Raw genomic sequence first — 9,741 nt, forward strand, 5'->3', positions numbered from 1 at the left:
GAAGTGAAATTGCGGAATTTAGTTGCCAGTGGCATTCATTATTTTCTCATGGAGATCCGTCCAAACTCTAATGGACACCCAGCGATCGGCATCTGGGATACAACTGGGTTTATCATAAGCTCTCCCATCTGATTAATTTCAATTCTAGAAAAGGGTAATTGTGCATTTGAATGTTATTCCATTAAAGTGTAAGCAGTAGACACAAAGTGCTGGAGTAACCACTGATCTCAGACTGAAGGGTCTCGACCCGAAACGTGACCCATTCCTTCTCTCCCGAGATGCTGACTGACCCATTGAGTTACTCCAGCATCTTGTGTCTACCTTCGATTTAAACCAGCATCTACAGTTTTTTTCCTACACAAAGTGTAAGCAGTGCTACATTCCTCAATGTTTTCATTACTTTAATCATGTTTTAATTATTTTGAGTTTATCCCAGTCTTCCTATTTGAAGAAATGTGCAATGCTCGCCATCCTATCTTCTCCTGGCACTAATCCTGTAATCGGGGAGGATTAAAATGTCTCTAAATATTAAAAATTCTATACAAATACTACAGCCAGTAGCTCAGTCTGAGATCAGTGGTGAGAAAGGTATTGGAAGGAGTTCTGAGAGATAGGAATTATTTGAATTTAAAAATGAACTGATTGATTAGGAACAGTCAGCCTGACTGCGTATGTGGTGAGTCGGGTCTCACAAATTTGATTGAGTTTTTGAAGAGATGACCTAGTGGATTGATGACCACGGGACAGTAGACGTTGTCTGCAGGGTGTTTACCAATGCCTTGACAAAGGCCTGCATGATGCGGGAGATCACAATTGAGCTAGCCGGAGATACAACATTAGCTTAGTGGTAGCTGATGTTCCATTTTCAAACTGAGGCTATGATCAATGGTGTACCACAGGAGTCGATGATAGATTCTTTGTTATTTGTAAGATATATTAATGATTTAGATGAGAATGTAAAAGTGGCACGGACAGTCAGTTTGCAGCTATTACTAAAATTGGTGCTATGGGGGCAGTGAAGTTGGTTTTCTGAGGTTACAATAGATTATTGATGAACTGGAAAGGTGATGGTATTGCAGATGGGATTCTACTCAGACGCAGTGGTATTTGGTAAGAAGGAGTTCTAGGTTTTAGACATGCAAACATGGGGAAATTTTGTAGAAACAGTTGAGAGCCCAGATAATTATGGGAAGAGGAAGCCATACTTCTGTAAAATAGAATTATTGGAGACGTCATGTATGCAAATTGCAATAACCAGAAGGCAATCATATAGAAGGCACAAAAACATAGGCGTAGCACCTGCCCTGCTGTGCAGTTGCCCATTCATAGAACATAGAACAGTCGAGCTCAGGAACAGGCCCGATCAGTCCACAATATCCGTGCCGAAAATGACGACAAATTGAACTAATATACCCTGCCTGTACCCGATCCATATCCCTCTAGGCCCCATATCCATCCATATCCATCCTAGGCCCCATTCTCTTCTCTCTATACATGCTCCCCCTTGGCCAAATCATTCAAAGGCACGGCATTTCTTTCCACTGCTATGCCGATGACACTCAGCTTTACCTCCCCCTGAAACCCAACAACCAGTCAAATTTAAACAGCCTCTCACACTGCCTTGAGGACATAAAATGTTGGATGGCACAGAACTTCCTCCAATTAAATGAGAGCAAGTCTGAGGTCATCCTATTCGGCCCCCCCGACTCCATCAAATTGATAACAGGCAGTCTTGGAAGCCTATCCTGCCTAGTCAAACCGCATGTCAAAAACCTCGGCATGATATTTGACTCTGCATTAAAATTTGATAAGCAAGTCAACGCTGTGGTAAAAGCCAGCTTCTTCCAACTTCGAACCATAGCTAAAATCAAACCTTTCCTCCAATTCGACGACACAGAAAAAAATCATTCACGCTTTCATTTCCTCCCGCCTAGACTACTGCAACTCCCTATACACTGGGATCAGCCAATCTTCCCTGTCCCGCCTGCGACTGGTCCAAAACGCCGCAGCGAGACTCCTGACGGGTACCCGTAAAAGGGACCACATCACACCGATTCTGGCCTCTCTCCACTGGCTCCCTGTACGGTACAGAATTAACTTCAAGCTCCTCCTATTCACGTATAAAGCCCTAAATGGACACTCCCCCCCCCCCTACATCAAAAATCTTCTAACCCCCCTCTCTAACTCCAGGTCCCTCAGATCGGCCGACTTGGGGCTATTCACTACCCCGCGGTCCAGGCTTAAACTCAGGGGTGACCGCGCTTTTGCGGTTGCAGCTCCTAGACTGTGGAACAGCATCCCTCTCCCCATCAGAACTGTCCCCTCCATCGACTCCTTTAAGTCCAGGCTCAAAACATATTTCTACTCCCTAGCGTTTGAGGCTCATTGAGGAGGCGCTGTGATCTGTTTGCGTGCTACTGTATGTTTTCATTTTTTTTTTCTATTGGAACCTAATCAAATGTACAGCACTTTGGTCAACGTGGGTTATTTTTAAATGTGCTATACAAATAAAATTGACTTGACTTGACTTGACTCTATTTCCTTGTATATCCATTTACTTATCTAAAAGCATCTTAAATGGCTTTATCGTTTCTGTTTCAATCACCACGCTCGATAATGCATTCCAGGCACTCGGCCCTTGTCGCGCACGTCTCATTTAAACTTTGACCCTCAGTTCTGAGGTCAGTGCCCTCCAGTCGTTGACATTTCCACCCTGGAAAAAGAATTCCGACCGGCAGTTAATGTTCTCCCTTGCTTAACGTTTTTATTGTCCAATTCTAACTTTGGAGACTCTTCGCATCCTCGCAAGTGAGTTTACTTGACTGCAGAGGGGAAAATGTTTGTAATGTTTGCTCATGAACAGTTTGCAGGAGTTTTCAGCACTCGCTGTGAACGACGGAGAAGAATAAACACGGTGAATTGGGCAGGTGGAACGCTAACCCCACCACGAAAGAGAGGATGAGAGGCAGAGAATTCCAGTGAAATAAATACATTAGGCCAGCTGGGAAATACCACTTAAATTAAAGAAATGGAGGGGGACAGGGAGAGCAGAATAATGAAATTAACTGACATTTGTAGTAGTTGGATGTAATCACTGGGACTGGATGCTCTTTCTTTGAAGATCATTGAGCAATTTTGGTAAAGTAAGATTCAATACTCTGGGACATCGAATCTATTTACCTTTGCCCATGTTTTAAGATAGTAACTGATAGCAATAAGCGTGACATCAAGAAGTGTAGATTGGTAAACATGAACGAGAGGATGGTGCCTATTTGTTCTGCGCTGTAGCTAGAGTTGAGACACAGACCACCGAGACAAGGGGATTAAAGAAGCGTTCAGTATATTGAGATGTTTTCAGATGGTTTGAGAGTGGGGGTGATACACCATTTCCCAAAAATACCCAGTTATGTGGTGGGGGAATGGTATGAAATGAAGAGAAACATGGCATATAGGGCGCTCAATGGACCTTGATCAGACTCCTTGTAATGGGCATGATCATCTTTTTTGAACATGGAAAGCAAGCAGGTCAAGCTTTTCTCGAGACCATGATGTTGATGAATACATACACTGTAAATCTGTATGGCACGTGTCTTGCTCACATGAGAACAGATATAAATAATGGAAACTAGGCAGGTCCATCACTAATGGAATCCGCGCCATTGGCCAGATGTATTAGTGACTCACTAATGCTTCTTTGACTGCGCCCAGCACACCTACAACTTATACCATTTGGAAGGAGAAGCCAAACTGCAAATGGTAATAGCCCCACTCGTATGTTTACAGGGTCGGCTCACATCATGTCGTGGGAGGGAAATATATCTTGGAACAAAAGGGTCAGTATGATATGGGAATGTCTTCACCACAAGGAATGAAGAGATTCCAAAAGCAGCTTATCATTATACTCACAGGGCAGTAATTATGGACAATGATGTTGCTATTGACAGAGATGCTAATGCCCTGTATTTAAATGACAATCATGTTACATGGACAAATTTACTAAGCATGACCTGGAGGGTTACATCTTGAAAGCCAGCAGAGGGAGGCTACGACGGTGATAAGTAGAACGAGTCCAGTGTTCAAACAAAAGTTTAAAAGCTCAAAAGTCAAATGTTCTGCGGTGGCATCAACGTGGCATTTATCGTGGAATAAGTTTGAACCATTGGGAGTTAGTGCAGAGGCACGTTGGAAGGCAGGTGATCCACAAACTGGACGGACCGTGGTGTACTGCTGGTGCACCGACCGGAGCGAAGAGCCAAGAAATCTACTGATCAATTATGGGGCAGTAAACGAATGAAAAATTCACGGTTGCAAAAGATCACATCTAACGTTGATGAATCAGGGAGACATTAGTTAGTGGCAATTTGAATGGGGACTAAAAAGATCGTTCTGCTTAGACTAGCTGAAGCAAAGGGAGACGTAACCGTTCACATCGTTCATGGTGTAAAAAAAGGGCCACTGTTCTACTGGAACAGAGTATCCAATGAAATTCGACACAATCAAACCATCCAAACCGCTGCAAGTTCATATGTATTTGGTTTATACATATGAAGGGAGGTGTTGTTCGTCCTGTGTCTTATATACACAAAGGTAGTGATGGGAATGTAGTTACTAGCCCTTTATCATTCCCTGCCCGGCATGATGGATTGAGGTATTTTATAGTATTATAAACAATCTCTCTGATTATTCTCTTTGCCCTTTTATAGCCCAGGGAGATGTTTTAATCGTAATCCCACTTAACTCTTTGGGAAATTGATGGTAATTAGTGTTCTAATCCTGCAATTGATCTCGGCCATTGGGAATCCGAATGGTATTCCATTGTTCACAATGTGAGAGCAGATTGGGGGGTTTCAGAAATCTCAAGAGCCTGTTGTTATCGAGGTTTGGGAAAATAAAAGATTTATCACCCGTCAAAGACAAGTGACAGTGAACTGTAAACGTTATTTCACTGAAGTTAAAAGGAACAAACACTCCATACAAAACAAACCAATTTTATCGAAAAAATCAAACGAGGGAGTTCTTCAGACCGACCGACTTCATCACTCCAGAGAAAGCAACAGGGACGTTCCCAGTCAGCGCGCAATCCTGGGCGTATCTACATGTGCGATTCCATGCAGGCCAGAAGGTGGCTTGGCAAACAGGACTTTGTTCAAAATCTTTCATATTAGTTCTTCTTTCGGTCCTTATTAGCCTACCTTTCCCCCTGTGGATCTGTGGCCCAGAACCTTTCGGTCAAATCTCCCCTATGCAACAGAGAGGGTATAAAGTGCCCATATCTGGCCATGTAAAGCCAAGCCTTGATCTATTACTATTTGGGATTCATGATGAAAAGAGACTGAAGTCAAAGACACCTATTTGTCTTCCTTTCACGTCTAGATTTTCTCCACCCATCTCCCATCCCCCCCCCTCCCCTCCTCACCTCTATCTTCCTATCATTAGTCCGCCTTTATCCTACTCTAACCACTTTTCTTGCTTTCTCCCCCTCCTACAGTCAGACTGAATGAAGAAGGTTGGTCCCGACCCAAAACGTCGCCTGTCCACTTCATCCACCGACGCTGCCTGACCCACTGAATTATTCCAGCAATCTGTTATTTACTCACGACCCCAACATCTGCGGTTCTTTGTGTCCCTGCATTACTGATGTTGTACATGTTTTGATGAACATTGAGTTTATATTGCTTTATCCTCAATATTGATGGTCTCCCAGTATCCACCTCCCCTCACATCCGGAATCTTGGAATCATCTTTGATCAAACCCCCTCCTTCGACAAACACATCAAACACATCACAAAGACAGCCTTCATCCACCTCAAAAACATTGCTCGTCTCCGTCCATCCCTCTCCTCCACAGCTGCAGTAACCCTCATCCACGCCTTCATCACCTCCCGTCTGGACTACTGCAACAGCCTCCTCTATGGCTCACCCTCAAAAATCATCAGTAAACTTCAATACATTCAAAACTCCGCGGCCCGTCTACTCACCCACTCCCCGATCCGTGACCATATCACCCCCGTCCTTTACAAGCTCCACTGGCTACCCATCCCCCAGAGAATCCAGTACAAAATCCTCCTCATGACCTACAAAGCCCTCCATAACCTGGCCCCATCCTACCTGACTGACCTCCTCCACAGGCACACTCCCACCTGCACCCTCCGCTCTGCTGCTGCCAATCTCCTGTCCCCCCCCCATCCGGACCAAACTCAGATCCTGGGGGGACAGGGCTTTCTCCATCGCTCCTCCCACCCTATGGAACTCACTACCCCAAACCGTCAGAGACTCCTCCTCACTCACCACATTCAAAACATCACTGAAGTCTCACCTGTTCAGCACTGCCTTCAACCACTGACCGTCACCTCACCTTCTGTCTCCTTTTTCTGTTTGTTTACTTATTTATCTATTTATTCACTTCTCTATGTTCTAGAAATCCCTGTAAAGCGTCCATGAGTGTTTGAAAAGCGCTATATAAATGTAATGCATTATTATTATTATTATTATATTTCAATCCGATTGAATCTCTAATCCTACTCAGTTTGTCTGTGATCTGTCATTACAGCTCAGAGCTGCCCTCTCCTGGGCAGTTGTACTTTAGCAGTTTGATTCACAGACAGCTGGAACCGAACCATTTCAAACACCACTTTCCATTTTCCCCACAATATCCACTTGGATAGATAGCTACAATACTCCAGTGGGAATTCCTCCAGACATCTACAGCAGAGGCAGAAATGCTGGAGGCGGATAAACTGAAATCTGTAGGAAACACAGTGAAGCCTAATGTTTACATATTATAAACTGAGGATAACTCAGAGTTTTAATGTTCTTCATGTTCATAAGTCGTGGGAGCAGAATATCTAGTCTACTCTGCCATTCAATAATTTAGTTTAGTTTAGTTTAGCTTAGAGATACAGCACAGAAACAGGCCCTTTGTCGGTGCTCGATCAAGGGCAAGAGTGCGTCTGGCTCAGTTGGTATTGGACCAGAGTGGATCTTCGTTTGTGAGTTGACAAATGCAGATAGAGTTTAATCCAAGCAAGTCGGACGTGTCGCACTTTGGAAGGTCGAATGCAAGGGGAAAATATACAAATTTATGGCAAGACCCTAAATGGCATCAATTGTAGGGCCACATATCATGACCACCGAAAACTCCCCTTGGAAAGGTGGTGGTGATCAATTCTCTCGAACAATAAGCGAGCAATAGACAGACGCAGAAAGCTGGAGTAACTCTGCGGGTCACACAGCATCTCTGGAGAAATGAAATTGGTGACGTTTCGGGTGTCGTGACCCTTCCTCAGACATAGTGGATAGTGTGGACAAAGTGCAAGTCATCGTGCAGGTCGGCAAGTAAACTGGCCCTTCAGCCCAAAATGTCCATGCCAGCAACCAAGCATCCATTTACACAATCCTACATAATTCCAATTTACATTCCCATCAACTCCTCCAATTCCAGCATGCGCCTACACGCTACTACAAACAAGGGCAAATTTCTGGTGGATTTGATTCCCCATTGTAGGGAAGATGAGGATGCCTGGGATTAACAGTGACGTGATCGTATGCATTCAGAATTGGCTTACTGATAGAAGGCAGAGGGTTGCAGTGGAAGAATAATACTCAGGCTGCAGGCCTATAACCAGTGGAGACCCACAGGAATCTGTGCTGGGACCTCTGCCGTCAATGGTACACGTACGGCTGAGTTACTCCTGCATTTTGTGTTTACCTTTGGTTTAAACCAGCATCTGCAGTTCCTTTTTATCACAGTTAAAGGAAAATATAATGGAAGAGGGTACAAAGAGAATATAAGATGTGAAAACGACAGATCAAAGCAGACGATGTTCAAGGAAATGTAGAATGGTTCATTGTTGGCTGAGGGGCAGGTAACAACGAGGCATACAAACAGTAACATTAATCAGGAGGACAGTGAAACTAGGCAGAAAACTAGTGTGGGGGAGAGACAGAGAGAGAGCGAAAGCAAAGGTTACTTGAAGTTAGGGAAATTAATACTCATATCACTGGGTTGTAAGCTGCCTGAGCGAAATATGAGGTGCTGTTCCTCCAGTTTACATTTGGCTTCACTCTGACAGTGGAGGAGACCCAGGAATTAATGGTTGGCTGGGAATGGGAGGGGGATTTAGTGTTTAGCAACCAGGAGATCGCATTGTCCAAGACGGACTGAACAAAGGTGTCTGCTTTACCTCACCTTGTACATCAGGGCCCTCCCTCCATCCCAGGAATCTACCTGGTCAATCTTCAACCCATTCCCTCAATTGCAAAGTTTCTCCTTCCTGAGGTAATGTAGGAAAATAACTGCAGATGCTGGTACAAATCGGTATCACAAAATGCTGGAGTAACTGAACAGGTCAGGCAGCATCTCAGGAGAGAAGGAATGGGTGATGTTTCGGGTCGAGTCCCATCTTCAGACTGATCCTTCCTGAGGTAAGGTGAACCAGGCCTAGGCAGAATAGTCCAGATGGAGTCACACAAGGACCAGTTAAAATTGGAGCTGGAGCAGGTGGCCGCTGGCTGCGAGAGATCACGTGGGGCGGTGACGTCATCTTGTCCCTTATTTGGAAGTGAGAAAGTTGTCAACCCTAGTGAGGAGGATACCCAGGTCCTGGGCACACTATCGCCTTTCATTCTCCCATCATTTTGAATACTCCACCTGTTCTTTGTTCCACAAAGTGAAGCTACCCATCAAACCATGTTCCATGAGAAGAACAGAAGTTTGCTCCTGAAGACAGACTCAAAAACTGGAGTAACTCAGCGGGACAGGCAGCACCTCTGGAGAGAAGGAATGGGTGACATTTCGGGTCGAGACCCTTCTTCAGACTTGCTGAACATAAACTTCTTCAGACTCAGTTTGGTCCCGGTGAAACTCAGCAAATCTGGCAGGGAAGTGGACATCTGAAGAAAGGTCCAGACAAGAAGTGCCACTCGAGTGCGCTTCCCTCCCACATATGCTGCCTGACCATCTGCGCTCTTCCAGCGCTTTACAGATGCAGGGATCTTGGTCGACGTACAGTCTCTTGTGTCTCCTTTCGCTCCCTGTGGCCTGGCCAACATTCAAACAATGAATCAAATTAACCGGTTATTCATCTTGCTGCTTATGAAGCCTTGTCTTGTGCAAATATTCCATTGGCAGTTTCTCGAGGACTTCAAACAACGCTAAATGGCATTGTTGGCAATATATTTCTGGCCACTCTGCACTTGAAAGAAAATCAAAATCCCCTTAATATTAAAAAACGGCGCAGCCAGATATAAAATTTCATACAACATATTGGGTGCATGATCTTGAGAGCTGCTGCCAGGCCTCAGTTTAAGATGAGGAACATATCGTTGGAATTATCTTACTCCTAGTAAAACTGATTTTCATTTTACAAGAGGTTGAAGAAAATCACTTGCAAAGGAAAAGTGCAGAAATGCCAGGCTTTTATTTTGACAAGAACCATTCTCACAGGATTGGAGTAACTTAGCAGACCAGGCAGCATCTCTGGAGAGCACGGCACGGGGTGAAGGGTCTCGACCTGCAATGTCACCTATTCCTTTTCTCCAGAGATGCTGCCTGACCCACTGAGTTACTCCAGCTTTTTCAGTTTCAACCAGCATCTGCAGTTCCTTCCTACACAAGTGATAGGTAGATACAGGCGAGTGGGGTTTCCATTGGCGGATGGATGGACAAAGGCTGCTGATGAACTGGAGACAAAAGGGTGTAAGTTAAGTAGAGAAGAGGAGTGGCATGTGAAGGCAGAGGAG

Source organism: Rhinoraja longicauda, chromosome 36 (genome assembly GCF_053455715.1).
Source record: "Rhinoraja longicauda isolate Sanriku21f chromosome 36, sRhiLon1.1, whole genome shotgun sequence".
NCBI classification, from domain to species: domain Eukaryota; kingdom Metazoa; phylum Chordata; class Chondrichthyes; order Rajiformes; family Arhynchobatidae; genus Rhinoraja; species Rhinoraja longicauda.